The sequence below is a fragment of the Salvelinus sp. IW2-2015 genome, linkage group LG8 (genome assembly GCF_002910315.2).
Source record: "Salvelinus sp. IW2-2015 linkage group LG8, ASM291031v2, whole genome shotgun sequence".
Taxonomy (NCBI): Eukaryota; Metazoa; Chordata; class Actinopteri; order Salmoniformes; family Salmonidae; genus Salvelinus; species Salvelinus sp. IW2-2015.
In genome coordinates this window covers 33,390,727-33,405,858 of record NC_036848.1, presented here as the reverse complement: position 1 = coordinate 33,405,858, position 15,132 = coordinate 33,390,727, and the positions used below count along the sequence as shown (strand labels likewise).

The window sequence follows — 15,132 nt, the reverse complement described above, 5'->3', positions numbered from 1 at the left end:
CATCTTAACATGTTGCACAGTACAAACAACTACAAGCACCACAGCTGTATGCCTAACGTCCCAGTGACCAAAGCTATTAAAACAACAGAATTAAAAATGACCCCACCTATATTCCCGGTGCTGTAGTTATACGAACAAGCAAATGTTCTTCTAATTAGCTGCACAATGGGCTGACGATGGGGGAATATGACAGCGCCAGTCACAAGGTCACATTACTTTCCCAGGGTATGGGGCCTTTTATAATTTTCTGTGTCATCCTGGAACATCTGGCCCAGATTAGGCCCATGTAAATGTGGACCTCGGTATGGCCGGACAATCTGCTGCGGCATCTCACAAATGCACGGGCGCACACACATGCATGGGTGCACATACACACACGGGCGCGGACTGACAAACACACACACACACACACACACACACACACACACACACACACACACACACACCAATTAAATCAAACATGTATACAGTGGGAAATCCACACACACACACACACACACACACACACACACACACACACACACAACACACACACACAGACGAGGACAAACACACACACACACACACACAGGGTCTGTCTGCACAGGGGAGAATGCAAAACCACTATCTGACGCATCCATAAAGAGACTTTCTGTTTCTCATGAAAATGGAGCAAGCCCATTGTTGATGCAGTTTAAAGATCTCAGACATGGGCAGGACGGAAGCTTATCTCGTCTCAGAGTACCATTTTAAAAAAGAGTACAGTTCCGCACCAACTGTGGATTTAGTACTCTTACTAAATGCCTTCAACTTAAAACACAGTCGGTCAGAACCTCGGCGAACATCTGGTAATGGAAAAGATTCTAATGATCTGACTAGAGACAAATCTTTTAAAAGACTTTGTTCAATTTAACGGTCAGCATTGGGGTCCACCCACCATACTTCACCTAGACCTCATTCATGGAGCTGTTCAAGTTATAGCCCTAGTAGATGTGAGGGGAATGTTTACTCAACGATCAAAATTACCCTGAGTAATGTGGCTTGTCCCAATGCGTTGTTAATGGAATCCGCAGTCCTCCCGCATCAAATGAAGGCATGCTCCATTCCATCTCCTCTGCATGTTTCTACTAACTGTGTCCTGATGAAGGCTTATTGAATGCTCATTCATCAGTTCAGTGCCTCCTCTGCTCATTCTCTGCTCTCTCAGTGGTTTGCACTCCAGTTTTGTTGTGGGTGGGTGAGAGAGATGCCTTGCGTTTTTCCAGATGACTGTCCAATGTGGCAATCTGGGGGAGTTATTGGGTCCAGTGCCCAATTCTAGCACAGATGTTTAACAGGTGGTGGATAGTGTTGCATTAAATGTTTTGGTATGAATAAATATGGAACAGGTGTGTGAGAAATACAGTACCTTGTGTTCAGGTCTCTAAAAACACATTGCATTACTGTACATTACATTGCATAAAGATCTATTAGTTAAAGTCATCAAGACATTAGGAACCATTCCATTCTATTAGGGCTGACCCCATTTAGTCGACTGGTCAATAAATAAAAAAATCATGGTGTACAAGACTGTCTGATTTGCGTCTGTCTGAGTAGACTGATCCATCGTGGAGGGAATGGGGATGGCACAGTCCATCAGTCTAAGGCATTTGCTACCGAAATTGTATATGGTTATATTATGTAAGAACAATGRTGCTACACAAATACAAATAATATTATTTTATAACAAATGTGTGTTTTTCCCCGCGTTAGTGTTTGCTGTCCACAATTSTGAAATATGTCTGTGCGCTGTTGAATTGGCACCTTTTCCTAGACCATGTTTCTATGTGTATAATAGAAAAGTGAATCGCATTTTGGTGTTGAGACGAATGCGGCGGAGGCAGAAGCGGAGAGAAAACAGCCCTTGCCTTAATTGTCTAAGAAAAGTGAGGAGAAAGGAAAGCCCAACTTAATTAGGTCTATAATCAATAGCAGGGGTGCCACTTTGGTTGTAGAAGTGGGGGGGGACATAACCTGATGGGAGGTCTGGGGGTCCTCTCCTTGGATTTTTGGGCCATCTAAAGCTCATTTCCTGCATTTTTACACAATCCAATATGCAGTCTCCATTTAGAACAAAAAGTAAGCAAAAATACCCACAGTCATCAAGCTATGTAAGAGATAATTATTAAACCTGTTTAAGTGATTAATAAGACTGAACTAGATCAAAGGTAATTCGATAATAAAATATTGTGTTGCTCCTTTAACCAATAGACTAACAAATGAGCAACTCTTGAAAAAATACAACAAAAGAAATTGCAGCCTGACCGACCAGCAGCCCGAGACGCCTGCACGCCCGACCCCCACCAGTCTAGTCAATAACTCAACTCTCACCCAACACAATTTCCTTCACCATTCACACATTTCACTTTTTTCATTTAAAGGGAAAGGTTTGAAATGAATAAAACACATACACTTCAAATATACATTAAAACCTCTACCGACCCCCCCCTCCCGGATCCGGGATCATCCTCATCAAAAAAGCTGACTAGCCTAGCCTAGCGCCACAGGGTTAACACACAGAAACAGCAAATCCTCCATATAACTATTCTCATAYTACTAATAGTACTCTAGAGCTCTTTTTACTTGCACACAATATATTTGGGTCGCCCCGTCCTGTCCTTAACGTTCCACCACCCTGCAGCCCCCCAACCCAACACACCCCACTTAACTTTAGGATTTTAGTGAAACATTCGTTATTGGTATCAGGTGTGTTAGGCCAAGGCCAGAGTGACAATCCACAGGACGGCAGACCCCCAGACCAGGACTGAGCAGCTAGATATGTATCTCCCCTGACGTGGGCATGTTTTCAATACAGACTCCTTTAGTCCTACTGTATTCCATATAAGAATATTCCATATTCCTTTCATTGTGTAATAAATCAAATCTAGTGATACATAACTTGACATTGTGGGAGGAAAACCAACCTTCCAATAAATGGCAATGCATTTCTTAGCCACTATAAATTATTGGTTACACCGTTTCTTCAGAAAACAGTCTCCAGTTTCAACATTTCTAAGCAAACAAAAACAGGGAGAAGGGAGAATCTGTAGACATGCTGAGAAAAAAAGAAGATACTCTTTGCCAGAAATCAGCTAGCCTGCACAAGACCATAACATATGCAAATATGTCCCCTTTTGTATTTTACACCTCCAGCATAGGTATTACATTTCTGAGTGCATGATATTCAGTTTTACTGGCATACAGTACATTCTATGGATGGTCTTAAACTGTAGTAATTTATGTCTGAGATGATATGAACATGACTGGAAATTCAAACTTATCTGTATCCATTCATCATCATCAATAGCTTCTACAGGGTCTTCCTCACATTTTTGCTTTACCTGTTTTGTGTCATTGGGGAAAGCCTCTATCAACCCTTGATACAGTTTGGAAGTCAACTTTGGAGGTTTGTCAGACTGCCTTGAAATAGCATCTGGCTTGTCCAGTGTTTGCTGCACAGAGAGAATAAAGTGTTGTATCTGCAGAAATTCACCTCACCTCTGTCACAGATTGGTCTTCCCTGGTTGCCTGACCCTGCTGAGACCCCTGTCACCATCTGMTCCTCCTAAAATGAGGCATGACAAAGAATTACCTTGGTGTACATTATATTATCCAAGAATAGAATAAATGGTTCAATAATTGAAATGATCATTATTCTCAGATTCCAGACTGTAGCTTTAAGCTTCAGCTTTAAGCTTCAGTTGCATCCCTAATGCATCCCGCATTTTTCATGCTAAGGGGCGGGAACGGGYGGTCAGGAGCAAAAGCCAGCCAAGTTCATTAACTTCTGAAACGGGACAACATAAAGGCTACAAAACATTTCCATACAAACAACATCTGTTAGATAGTAATAATAGCCAGCTCATATCGCTATCTGACAGATAACTAGAGGCTAGAGCTGACATGGCTGTGGTAGTTACTAGTTATTGTAGCTTATATATTCACCTTACTGTACATGTCAGTTACAATACTAGCTCAGCACTGTGAATAAACACTAGTTTAGTGTTCTGTTAAGTTAGACAGCAGTTACCTTGCCAGCTATATTCAGTCAACTAAAGAGTAGCCAGTTTCTGCTCTGCTTGCTTTTACAACTTGGTGAAAGAGCGCAACACACACACACTGAACTATGCTCAACTCTCCCGTGCTGGTTCAGCCAGCCTGCCAGAAGCTTTGCCTTCACACAGCCTGTCAGCCTGTTCTGTGGTATCCGTGCGGTCCTAAATCCAGCCGGCTGAACACTCCRAGCAGGCTACCCGAGCGCTCGGAGTCCAATGGTCCTAAAGCACAATGTGTCGCATTATGTATCACATTGTAATGATAAAACTGGGGGGGACAAAAATGMATTTTTTTTTGCCCSTGATCAAGAGCCTAACTATTAAATGTGCCTGGCTTTATAAAATCAGCCATATATATCTGCAGAAATAAGCCAGATCCTGCTTCTGTTGCCTGTTTGAGTGTTTGGTTAATAGCCTACTAATTCCGTGAGCACCAAGTTTCAGGCAACCACAACATGTTGGATAAACAATTTCACAAATTCAGCTGTTTTAAATCTTTGCTATGCTGTAACAAAGGCTTTACACTTTTTTCTCGTTAGACCAGCTTCTCTGGTATTATTTATAATAATAACAACCCTCCTTTTTCCTTGACCTCCTTCTTATTGTTATTATTATTATGACGATCATTATAATAATAAGTAATGTCATTATCATTAGTAGGCTTAGTATAGCAGCCTTGTATAACCACCATCGAGCTGTAGGCCTAAGAGCGCATCCTGTTAATTCTTAATACCGTAACTTACTCAAGCCTATATTCCAATACTTACATAGACTACTGTATCAATCAATCATTTATTTGTTCATGTCATCACACAGGAGTCATTCGTGATTTTAAATGCAATCAAGCATTTTAGTTTTAAAATAAAATAACAAAGYGACCATTGAATAATTGGCGTAAACAATAAATAGGCCTAAACTGTTCCATTTTGGAAATTGCATTCACGAATGAATGCGATTGTTTTTAGTCTTTGCTCTAATAAAGGATTWAAAAAAACGTTACAACAGATTCTCTGGTACGCTTATAATGTATTTAGTGTTGTTTACATTGTTCCAAACAATCAGAAAATATATAGTAAAAAAAGTACATTGTAATGTAACAACACCTGTTCGGCACATATAATATGCATGCATATTACCTTCTTTTTCTTGATTTCCAGTATTTTCCACAACTAGTCAAATGTATTACACACATCTGACTTCCCCTTTACCTCCTGAGCAACCAGTAAACATTCCCCCATTCCGAGTTTATTTGTCACGTCCTCTGCATCCATTTTTCTGTCACGTGTTACAGTGTTCAGAGTTTGACATAATAAATGTATTGATGTGATTATGATATGCTATAGGTCAGGCCCTATTGGTCACATGCATGCAATGTATACATGTCTCATGTGTAGAGAGCAAGGGTTGAGGGAATAGGGATAGCCTCAGACAACAACATTGATGTATACGCTGAATCGGTGAGCAAGTTTATTAGCAAGTGCATCGGTGATGTTGTACCCACAGTGACTATTAAAACCTTTTCCAACCAGAAACCGTAGATTGATGGCAGCATTCGCGCAAAACTGAAAGCGCGAACCACTGCTTTCAATCATGGCAAGGTGACCGGAAACATGACCAAATACAAACAGTGTAGCTATTCCCTCCGMAAGGCAATCAAACAAGCAAAGAGTCAGTATAGAGACAAAGTAGAGTCGCAATTCAATGGCTCAGACATGATACGTATGTGGCAGGGTCTACAGTCAATCACGGATTACAAAAAGTAAACCAGCCCCGTCGCGGACACCAACGTCTTGCTCCCAGACACGGCCCACTACCAAAACTTTCAGGCGCTCCTTCACCGCGGGCAATGTGAGTAAAACATTTAAACTTGTTAACCCTCACAAGGCTGCCGGCCCAGACGGCATCCCTAGCCGCATCCTCAAAGCATGCGCAGACCAGCTGGCTGATGTGTTTACGGACATATTCAATCAATCCCTATCCCAGTCTGCTGTTCCCACATGCTTCAAGAGGGCCACCATTGTTCCTGTTCCCAAGAAAGCTAAGGTAACGAGCTAAATGACTATCGCCCCGTAGCACTCACTTCTGTCATCATGAAGTGCTTTGAGAGACTAGTCAAGGATCATATGACCTCCACCCTACCTGACACCCTAGACCCACTCCAATTTGCTTACCGCCCCAATAGGTCCACAGACGACGCAATCGCAATCACACTGCCCTAACCCATCTGGACAAGAGGAATACCTATGTAAGAATGCTGTTCATCGATTACAGCTCAGCATTCAACACCATAGTACCCTCCAAACTCGTCATTAAGCTTGAGGCCCTGGGTYTCCATCCCACCCTGTGCAACTGGGTCCTGGACTTTCTGACGAGCCGCCCCCAGGTGGTGAAGGTAGGAAACAACATCTCCACCCCGCTGATCCTCAACACTGGGGCCCCACAAGGGTGCGTTCTCAGCCCTCTCCTGTACTCCCTGTTCACCCATGACTGCGTGGCCATGCACGCCTCCAACTCAATCATCAAGTTTTCAGACGACACTACAGTGGTGGGATTGATTACCAACAACGACAAGACGGCCTACAGGGAGGAGGTGAGGGCCCTCGGAGTGTGGTGTCAGGAAAATAACCTCACACTCAACGCCAACAAAACAAAGGAGATGATCGTGGACTTCAGGAAACAGCAGAGGGAGCACCCCACTATCCACATTGATGGGACAGTAGTGGAGAAGGTGGAACGTTTTWAGTTCCTCGGCGTACACATCACGAACAAACTGAAATGGTCCACCCACACAGACAGCGTGGTGAAGAAGGCGCAACAGCGCCTCTTCAACCTCAGGAGGCTGYAGAAATTTGGCTTGTCACCGAAAATACTCACAAACTTCTACAGATAGCACAATCGAGAGCATCCTGTCGGGCTGTATCACCGCCTGGTATGGCAACTGCTCCGCCCAAAAACCGTAAGGCTCTCCAGAGGGTAGTGAGGTCTGCACAACGCATCACCGGGGACAAACTACCTGCTCTCCAGGAAACCTACACCACCTGATGTCACAGGAAGGCCAAAAAGATAATCAAGGACAACAACCACCCGAGCCACTGCCTGTTCACCCCGCTATCATCCAGAAGGCGAGGTCAGTACAGGTGCATCAAAGCTGGGACCGAGAGACTGAAAAACAGCTGCCATCAGACAGTTAAACAGCTATCACTAACATTGAGTGGCTGCTGCCAACATACTGACTCATCTCCAGCCACTTTAATAATTAAAAATTGGATGCAATAAATATAACACTAGTCACTTTAAACAATGCCCCTTTATAGAATGTTTACATACCCTACATTACTCATGTACTCTATACCATCTACTGCATCTTGCCTATGCCGCACGGCCATCACTCATCCATATGTTCATATGTACATATTCTTATTCATTCCTTTACACTTGTGTGTATAAGGTAGTTGTTGTGACATTTTTAGATTACTTGTTAGATATTACTGCACATTCGGAACTAGAACCACAAGCATTTCGCTATACTTGCATTAACATCTGCTAACCATGTGTATGTGACCAATAAAATTTGATTTGAATGTTTTTCCTAAACAAATTAGGGATTTTGTTAACATAACTTTTCAGTCAGAAATGGCTGTAATTACGATGCAGCTTCAGCAACACGGACAGTGTGATACGCACTGTTGATTTTTCTTTGTTGGTCGCTGCAGCAGGGAAGGAAGCGAGATAAATGGGTGCTAGTTACACAGTCACTTGCAGTTTTTTTTAAACACAACGCAGCAAGTCTGAGCCAGGCCCAGCACAATCAAAGCAATTGCGGTTGGACTCCCTCTAGTCATTTGTGTWTCTTAATTATTTCATCAAACAGTTCGCTTAAAGCTCAGTGCATATACTTGTTTTGATTCAAATGTGTCTATATATGGAAAAATACACCTTTAAAAATKTAGACCAATCGATTGGTCGAGAGAACAGATGACTCTTGGTCGACCAAGATTATTTTGGTCAGAGACAGCCCTACTTTTTATGTCTGTTGGTTTACTGACTATGAAACTCAATATTCAATCTGCACAAAAAGGAGAAGACAGATAGATCTGAAAAAGTCTCTTCTGCAAAAGTGGGGCCTCTTTGGACCTCTCCAACCACCTTCATTCACCAAGAGACAGTACTGCAAAACACACACCAACACGCACACACGCTATCCTCTCACACTTGTCACCACAGAGGCCTCTGGAGTGGGGGTGCCTGCTCTCTGTCTGTCCAAACATTATACATTTCCTCTGCATTCTCTCTGCAGAGACTTGGCCAGCTGTGCTTTACGTGCTGAGAGGAGTGGCTCCCTCCAACCATGGTGGCTTACTGACATTGCTTTACGGCTCCTATAAACACATTCAGAGCATACAGTTCATCACTAAAAAAGTCCATATGAGCAGGGGCCATTTCTATACAATCACCTGGATGTGTTGCAGGGATCTATGAAGATCTTCCGTATGTGTGTGTCGCAACACGTGTATTGGTGTTTGTGTGTGTGAAATGGGTGTGCCTGCGTGAGTGTGTGAGAAATGAACATAAAGAGAGAACAATGTGTGTACGTGCACGCACCCACACGTGTGTGTGTGTGTGTGTGTGTGTGTGTGTGTGTGTGTGTGTGTGTGTGTGTGTGTGTGTGTCAGCGTACTTGGAGTTCAGTGCAGATGAGAAGGTTAACATTTTCCAGCGGGGTGGTGGTTGCAGCCGCTCGTGTGTTTGTGTGTGTGTGTGTGTGTACCGGTGGCCTCCCTGGTCTTTGATGTGGGAGTGGGCACGCTTGCACTGCACATAAGCACACAGCCAAGACAACGCAGGAGTGGCTTCGGGAGAAGTCTCTGAATGTCCTTGAGTGAACCAGCCAGACCCCGGACTTGAACCCGATCGAACATCTCTGGAGATACCTGAAAATAGATGTTCAGCGACACTCCCCATCCAACCTGACAGAGCTTGAGAGGATCTGCAGAGAATGGGAGAAACTCCCCAAATACAGGTGTGCCAAGCTTGTAGCATCATACCCATGAAGACTCGAGGCTGTAATCGCTGACAAAGGGTCTTCAACAAAGTACTGAGTAAAGGGTCTGAATACTTATGTAAATGTGATATTTACGTTTTTTATTTTTAAAACATTTGCAAACATAAAAATGTATATACATATTTTTTGGGGTTCATTATTGGGTATTGTGTGTAGATTGATGAGGGAAGAAAACAATTGAATCCATTTTAGAATAAGGCTGTAACATAACAAAATGTTTAAAAAGTCAAGGGGTCTGAATACTTTCCGAATGCACTGTAAATGCCTATAAAAACGGTGGGACGGTGGGCATAAAAATGCCTCTAACTGATGGGATACACAAGCTACATTACTTGCCCAATGACAACAGTTTAATCAAAATGGACTGGTTGATTAAAGTAGGGAAATATGTGTTTCAACAACGAGCTGCAGTTTTGGAATAATTGCATCCCGTCTATTTTCCGCTTAGGCTACTTTGCGAAMTGATAATGCCATTTAGAATTGGTTAGCCCAGAATATAACCCCCTAAACATAGACAGGTTCCACACTGAAAATATGCAAAAACATTTGTTTGATAAAGACAAAGATCATATTTTCATCAGAATCACCAAGCCTAGGCCTACTCACCAGACAGATGTCGCGGCTGTAATTTATCATCATGCAGTGTTCCATTTGGAATTGATTAATCCATTAAGAAAATACAAAAAAAACTGGCAAAATAAACAAACTCGAACATCTGTAGGCTTATATTGAAAATAACACATATTTTGGTTTGTAACCCTGAAAATTGTTTATTTCAATGCACCAAACGGAGCCCCTTTTCAAATTATCTCTCTTTGACAATAACTGTTCCAGACGCGTGAGATGCGCAACACTTTGCACTGCCAACTTTTTTTCATTTGGAAAAATATTGTTATATTATGTTATATTACATCATGTTTTTGCTATAAAAGAGATGTGTCTTGACTGTATAACAAAACAAGGCTATGCCTTTGCACAGCCATAGGCTTTTACAAGCAAGCGCCACTGCTGAGGTTACTGCCTTTTTGAAGATTGTGTTCCACGATACAATATAACCAGCTGATATTATAGATTCAATAATTGAATCTTAAAGGCAATAGTTTTTTATTGATTGAATATATATGAGGCAATTTAGCAATTTGTTTTGATTTGTTATCTGTAATGGTTATGATAAATTAGGCATTGTTGTGCACTTTCTCATATTTTTTCCATTGCTGGCCTTGCCCTTCTAAAAACATATATTTTTTCCATTACAAGTACTTGAAAAAAATCATGGGAGTAGTCGAACAGTCCAAAAACGTCAAATGCCCATCCCTAGTATAGAAGTTCATACCCTGTCTATATCCGTATTAAAATGAATGCACAGCACATATAGTCCAGTAGCAAAGGTCAAATGAACAATTCATTTTAAAATGCCCCTCGGGTATGCTTTACAATGTCTATACATCCGAATTGGGACTGTCTACGGTCTACACCCCATACTTTAAGAAGGATTTATTCCAACAGTCAATTACAATGGCCCTTTATATGTGGACCCGCAGGCTTACTGTCTGATGTGCTAGAATTAAACTGCCTATCAATGCCTTAATTAAATGCCATAATTCAAATCTTTATGACTATACTACAGCAAGAAGAAAAGAGAAGAGCTTTGTATAGTGAAGTATAAGGTGGATGTGGAAGTCACAGTATCTATAGTCATCACCACAGTAAGGAAGGGAGGAGTACTGTAAAGCATACATTTAAAAAAAAGTTTACACTCTAAAATGTGCTCAATGTTAAGGTCACCGTCCATGGCAAACAAATAGCTATCTACCTGTTATGGGGGTGGTGGGGAAGCCTTCACCATTCAAATACACAGTATTTTACSTAATTTCAAGATTCACAATGAGGTGCTCTGAAAACACACAACAGTTACACTGAGGAGGAAATACATTGCCCTTTAAGACATGAATGTATGGTGAAGTGGGACATGTATAGTGCAATGAATGCACATCACACCATTTCCCCTGTTGAATGACGTAATGTGAAGGAAACAATGCGTCCTTGGGAGAATCTCAATTGCATTTCCTTGAATCTTCTCTCTTCTGCCTTCTTCTCAAAACCCATTGGATGAGAAGGTCAGAGGAGAGAGGACGTGAGGAATCAAGGAAATGCAATTGAGATTCTCCTCATGTTCAAATAAAATGGCTGCTCCTCTCCTAGACCCTCTACTCTCCTGTGTCCACCTGTCCTCTAGTCTGATAGGATACATGCTCCCCTGCACGTCGCCATCCCCGGAGGCATGCGCTTCGCCCCTTCACACCGCAATGTCTTTTCACTTAATTGCATTTTTGTCAAACCTTGTAAAGGATCTGTGCGGGCGGCGGAGTGGCAGCCATGTGGAGTCGCGCATCACTTGGAAGGCCCGGTTACACATCATAAACGGCAATGCCTCTTCCCCATCTGGCAGGGGCAAGGCTGTAAAAGAGAATGTTATTGTGAAACTCGCTCGACGGCTCATAGCCGATCAATGGGGTGTAAAAGGGAGGGGGAGAGCGAGAGAGAGAGTGAAGGGAGAAACATGCAGGCCAGGCAAGGGCGTTTTCACATAAAATCCCAAAGTTCAGAGTTGGGTATTAAACATTCGGCCCATCACTCCCCTGCTTGTGTTGCATGTCCTTAAGGCAACACCAGGAAGACCGACTGTGATKCCCAATACCCTTGCAGACTGTTCACTGTGTGAGTTCGAAGCACAGACCCAAGTGAATCGATCCAGCCTCTCCTTATACTTCCAGCATCTCACTGCTCTGCTATAGTCCTGTCCCACAATTCACTAATATGCTGACTGTTAGTAGAACTCAGGCAGGGTGTCTAGTGGTTAGAGCATTGAGCCAGTAACCAATGCTGGATCGAATCCCCGAGCTGACAAGGTAAAAATCTGTCGTTCTGCCCCTGAACAAGGCAGTTAACCCACTGTTCCCTGGTAGGCTGTCATTGTAAATAAGAATTTGATCTTAACTGACTTGCTTAGTTAAATAAAGGTTAAAAAAAWTCTTATAATAAAATATACTCTGTGCCAGAAGGGAGGAGGGCCCAGGATATATATGGCATGTTTACTCACCATGTCAGGGTGCTAGACTGCCATGCTACATAAAGACTGTGCTGGGTTGGATGAGATTTATAGGCCCTGTAGCCTGGGCCAAGGAACTAGGAAGAACCACAGGCCTGCAGTGCTGCTGCTGGACTCCAAATGAGTGGGGAGTGTGAGCAGGGAGTGTGTACTGGCAGGCACTGTTAATCACTGCAGCTCTAGTGGGGGAGTCAGGAGTCTAGTTCGCTAAATGTAGGACTACTGTGACACTCAAGGTGCATGTTTCCCTCCTAAAACTACAGGTTTAGGATCAGATTACTTTCCTAAATAATCCTATCTTTAACAATTAGGGGAATTAAATAATATCTGACCCTGGACTGGGGCAATATGGGACTGCAGTGAGCTACCTTAATGGTGCTCTATGAGGATCCCAGTTATGCCCATTAGTAAGGAGGAGAACATCACATCCATTGCATGGGGCGGCAGGTAGCCTAGTGGTTAGCGCGTTGGGTCAGTAACCGAAAGGTTTCTAGATCGAATCCCCGAGCTGACAAGGTAAAAATCTGTTCTGCCCCTGAACAAGGCAGTTAACCCACTSTTCCTAGGCTGTCATTGTAAATAAGAATTTGTTCTTAACTGACTTGCCTAGTTAAATAAAATTTAAAAAATCATGAACATGATAATTGACTGGGTTAGACACCTGCTAATGGGTTGAGCCTGTGCTGAGCTAAGTGTCACTACACAGGAAGAGCTGTCACGGAGGCTCTCCGCGCTGACTCTCATGCCTCTGTTTTCATCCTCCTAGATCTATCTGCTGCCTTCGACACTGTGAACCATYGGTTCCYCGTCTTCACCGTCACAGAGCTGTGCATCTCAGGCTTTGCACAATGTTGGATTGCATCCTACCGGACAGGCCGCTAGTTAGTACCAGGTGACGTGGAGAGGATCTGTGTCTCACCACTGCCTTGGCAGGTCCCTAATAACATTCAAATACAAATGCTACTGGTGTCCCCCAGGGCTCGATTCTAGGCCCTCTTATTCTAGGCCCTCTTAGTCACTCGGCTCCGTCAAATCCTCACATGGTCTCTCCTATTATTGCTATGCGGATGACACTCAACTACTTTTCTCCTTCCCCCTTCTGACACTCAGGTAGCGGCACAAATCTCTGCATGCCTCACAGATATCTCAGCTTGGATGTCTGCCCACCACCTCAAGCTCAACCTCGACAAGACGGAGCTCCTCTTCTTCCCGGGGAAGGCCTGCCTCCAYTAAGACCTCTTTCCATCACGGTTGACAACTCCAGTGTCCACTTCCCAGAATGCAAAGAGCTTTGGCGTGACCCTGGACAACAAACCCTCTGTGGTTCTCTGCAAACATCAAAGCAGTGACTCGCTCCAGCAGGGTCATGCACCACAACATCCATAGAGCAYGACCCTACCTCACACAGGAAGCTGCACAGGTCCTAATCCAGGCACGTCATCTCCCGCCTGGACTACAAGTTCTCCCATGTCACGCGCTGCTCTGCACACTCCACTGGCATCCAGTCAAAACTTTGAAAGTTCTTGAAATTTTCCGAATTGACTGACCATGTCTAAAAGTAATGATGGACTGTCATTTCTCTCTGCTTATTTGAGTTGTTCTTGCCAGAATATGGACTTGGTCTTTTACCAAATAGAGCTATCTTCTGTATACCACCCCTACCATGTCACAACACAACTGATTGACTGAAATGCATTAAGAAGGAAAGAAATTCCACAAATGAACTTTTAACAAGGCACACCTATTTATTGAAATGCATTTCAGGTGACTACCTCGTGAAGCTGGTTGAGAGAATGCCAAGAGTGTGCAAAGCTGTCATCAAGGCAAAGGGTGACTACTTTGAAGAATCTCAAATCTAAAATATACTTTTTTGGTTACTACATGACTCCATGTGTTATTTCATAGTTTTGATGTATTCACTATTATTCTACAATGTAGAAAATAGTTTAAAAAAACGTTTTAAAAACTTGAATGAGTAGGTGTGCCCAAACTTTTGACTGGTACTGTACTTAAGTATAAAAAGTAAACGTAATTGTAACAATATACTTAATTACAAAAAGTTTGCTTAATACATTCCATATATTAAGCAAACCAGATGGCACTGTTTTCTTGTTATTTAAATGTATGGATAGCCAGGGGCACACCCCAACACTCAGACATAATTTACAAACAAAGCATTTGTTTTTAGTGAGTCCATCAGATCTGAAGCAGTAGGGATGTTATCTTGATTAGTGCATGAATCGGACCATTTTCCTGCCATGCTAAGCATTTGAAATGTATCAAGTACTTTTGGGTGTCAGGGAAAATGTATGAAGTAAAAAGTACATTGTTGTCTTTAGGAATGTACTGGAGTAAAAGTAAAAGTTTTCAAAAATATAAATAGTAAAGTAAAAGTACAGATACCCCAAAAAACTACTTAAGTAGTGCTTGAAAGTATTTTTTACTGAAGTACTTTACACCACTGCCGTTCTGCCACCTCCTCCCTACGGGAGGTCAGCTCAGCTCAGCCCAGTCAAAGCTATTTTTCTATCCTTGCACCTCAAATGGTGGAACCAGCTTCCCCCGAAGCTAGGACAGCAGAGTCCCTGCCCCCTTCCGAAAACATCTGAGACCCTACCTCTTCAAAAAGAATCTTAAATCATCTTAAATAATCCCACAAAATTATTAAAATAACACCCTTGCTTTTCCTGACCTAACACTTGCACTTGATAATCTGAGAAGATCATTGTATGTCCCTCTCACTGTAATAAGGATGGTTTGTCCACCAACACCAACTCTATAATAAAGGATAGTCAACCTGCAAGACAAAATGAGGAAGGCTAACATACAACAGCACGATGAGATGAGAACACTGCAAATACACTGACCACAAACACAGGCCTGTTAAC

At 42.7% G+C, this 15,132-nt stretch overlaps 1 long non-coding RNA gene across 1 annotated transcript; it reads left to right on the top strand.

The window, feature by feature from the left end:
• The first annotated feature begins 8,410 nt into the window (after window positions 1–8,410).
• LOC139028146 (uncharacterized) lies at window positions 8,411–14,124 on the top strand. The gene is made up of 2 exons (XR_011480336.1): window positions 8,411–13,136; window positions 13,355–14,124. It is a non-coding gene; the product is annotated as an uncharacterized lncRNA (long non-coding RNA).
• The last annotated feature ends 1,008 nt before the right edge of the window (window positions 14,125–15,132 follow it).